We start from the raw sequence: 3,361 nt of genomic DNA, 5'->3' as shown, positions 1-3,361 counted from the left end.
TATAATTAAGAGCTCATTAACCACGTGCTCTTCACATAATCAGGTATAATAATTAAGATACTCGCGCGCGTATGTAGACTGCATGTGTCGGTCGTTACCAGTTGAGGCAGTGTTTGTGTAGGACGTAACCGCTGGGGAAAGACGTTATCGGCTGACCATTCTCATCCAGTGGCTGCTCTGTTCCCACGGCTTCAAACTCCTCCGACCATTGACACGAGCAGTTCGCCACGTGCATGCAGTGGTCACCCGACAACACCTGTAGGAACAACACTGTTATAGAATCACGCGTGACAACACCTGTAGAAACAACACTGTTATAGAATCACGCGTGACAACGCTTGTAGGTGACCACGAAACAACACTGTTATAGAACCACGCGTGACAACGCTTGTAGGTGACCACGAAACAACACTGTTATAGAACCACGCGTGACAACGCTTGAAGGTGACCACGAAACAACACTGTTATAGAATCACGCGTGACAACGCCTGAAGGTGACCACGACCCCCGAAAAAAACACGGTTACAGAATCACGCGTGCACATATCTCCATGGCGACGCCGGTGAACGATAGTTCTACGTGCATTTCCAATTTCATGGACGTAGCCCAAGGAAATTCCTAGTGGAGAAGGGTCGGGCCAATATTACGTAATACGGGCGAGTGATGTGGGAGAGAGTAGGAGGAGCTTCCAGTAAACGTGCGTACATATATATATATATATATATATATATATATATAGTGAAGTGGGAGGGTGGCGTGTGAGACTAAAGTGAGAGAGAATGTGACTACTACGTGACGATATACATGACGTATTTTAGGGGGTTCTTTAGATTTATCAAGCTTTAATTGTAACATCATTCAAAATCTAGAAGGAAAGAGGCGGGAGGAGTAGCACCGCTACCACCCTTGCCTCACTATCCATGCTCCTAATGGTAATTTGATTCGTTACTGTTCGATCATTTAATCTTGCTTAGTTGATTGATTAATATTTCACGAACTACGACTAACCAATCCGTCGGGGCATGCGCAGCCTGGCAAGCACTCGCCGATCGTAGTCGTGCACTCTGAGCTGTCTCCCAGGTCTTCGCACCTGAGCGGACACTTGTTCGAACAGTCGCTGTACACCTTTCCGTCGGGACACACCGGGGGCGTAGCTGCAAATACGGCGGGGGGGGAGGGGCGTTAGTTGGTGTGTGTTAATTATTATTAATTAATTATTGTGTTTCGTGTATGCGCTGTTGTTGTTGTTGTTGTTGTTGTTGTTGTTGTTGTTGTTGTTGTTGTTGTTGTTGATGTTGGCATTGTTGTTGTTATTGTTGTTGGTGTTGTTGGTGTTGTTATCGTCGTCGTCGTCGTCGTCGTCGTCGTCGTCGTTGTTGTTGTTGTTCTTGTTGTTCTTGTCGCTGCTGTTGTTGTTGTTGTTATCACTGTTGGTGTCGTCGGCGTCTTTTTAATTTTGTAACACTGTACAATTTAGTTTGACTATAAAATAAGGAGACTCGCAATGGAATTTCATCTGCACCGGCGCCTTACACGTATAGGTGCGAAGATTAGTCGTAAATTAATTGGTGTTTTTTCAAAAATTTACTACTCCAGTTGTTACAGATACGGTGCATGCGTACGTACACTTTAGGCACGGCTCCACGCTGCAGCTGTCCGTCTGGTCTAGTGGATCTTCGCAGTGTCCGTCGTTGTTGGCCTCGCTCACCACGTCCCTCGTCCTCGTCCTGTAGCCACCATCACATGGCGACGTACAGTCGGTCCACTCGCTCCAGGGCGACACCGTACAGTTAACTACGGGGCGTAAGGAAAGGCGAGTGAGGAGCAAAACGCGGAGCGGAGACCTGCACATGGACACATGCATGGTCTGTCGCAATGGACAGTCTCTAGTAGTGAGCTGTAGATCCACTGATATATATATATATATAAACAATGCATGCGATAAATAAATATATATATATATATATATATATACACATATATTTATCGCATTCCATTGTTTTATTTATATATATTACTATATATCTATACTATATTATATGTCCAACCTGTGTTCGATGTGCTTATCTATTCCGTTAAAACGGTGAGACCGGAATATTCGGTTTTGTCGTATTATATATAGGTATATAATTGTATACGTTATCCATCTCGATATGAGACATTATTATACGAATCTGTGACGGTGTCCGGGTTTAGCTGGGCGGTCGACCTATTATGTGTGGTTTGTGTGTGTGTGGTGAGACGGTGTAAAGTCGAACATCCACTACCTGCCACCATCACGCGCGGGCACGTACCTGACAGGCGGCAGTTGGTCAGGGTTCCGGCCTGCGGCTGCTCCTCCCGCAGCGTCGTCGTCCGAACTCGCGCTTGAAGCAGACGCGCGTCGTTCGGCGATCCGGAGGCCGCATGCTTCGCTGCGTGAGTCCCCCGCTCGCATCCGGCGACCACGGCGTCCAGGACTGCACGGGTTTCGTGCGTTCAGTTGAGGCGTTCACACACGTGCTGCAGGGGTTGAGCGAGAGATGCGGTGATCTTCTTTGTATAAGGCCGTGCGTGAGGGGGAGTGTGTGGTGGGGATCGTGTGTGTGTGTGTGTGTGTGTTGTGTGTGTGTGTGATGTGCGTGTGTGTCGTGCTGTGTTGTGTGTGTGTGTGTGTTGTGTGTGCGTGTGCGCGCGTGGTGTCGTGTGTGTGTGTGCGTGTGGGGATGTGTGGTGTGGATGTTGTGTGTGTGTGTGTGTGGTGTTGGTGTTGTGTGTGTGTGTGTTGCGCGCGTGTGTGGTGTGGGGGGATGTGTGTGGTGGGATGTGTGTGGTGGGGAGATCGTTGGTGTGTGTGTTGTGTGTGTTGTGGTGTGTGTGTGTGTGTGGTGCGTGCGTGCGTGCTGTGCTTGTGTGCGTGCGTGTTTGCCGCGCGCGGTTGTGTGTTGTGTGTTGGTGTGTTGGTGTGTTCGTGTGGGATGTGTGTGGTGGGGATGGTGCTGTGTGTGTGGTGTGTGTGTGTGTGTGTGTGTGTGTGTGTGTGTGTGTGTGTGAATGTGTGTGTGGGAGTTGGTGTGTGTGGTGTGTTGTGTTTGTGTGTGTGTGCGCGCGCGTGGTGTGGGGGATGTTGTGTATGGGGATGTGTGTGTGTGTTGTTGTGGTGTGTGTGTCGTGTCGTGGTGTGCGTGTGTGCGGTTGTAAGGTGTGTGTGCTGTGTGTGGTGTGTGTGCTGGTTGGTGTGTTGGTTGTGTGTGTGTGTTGTGCGCGTGTGTGGTGTGCGTGCGTGCTTGTGTGCGTGATGTGCTGCGTGTGTGTGTGTGTGTGGTGAGTGCGTTGTGTGTGTGGTGTGTGTGATGCGTGTGTGTGATGGGTGTGTGGTGTG

Source organism: Priapulus caudatus, unplaced genomic scaffold (assembly GCF_000485595.1).
Source record: "Priapulus caudatus unplaced genomic scaffold, Priapulus_caudatus-5.0.1 Scaffold862, whole genome shotgun sequence".
Lineage (NCBI taxonomy): Eukaryota > Metazoa > Priapulida > Priapulimorpha > Priapulimorphida > Priapulidae > Priapulus > Priapulus caudatus.
Note: the sequence above shows the minus strand (reverse complement) of the source record.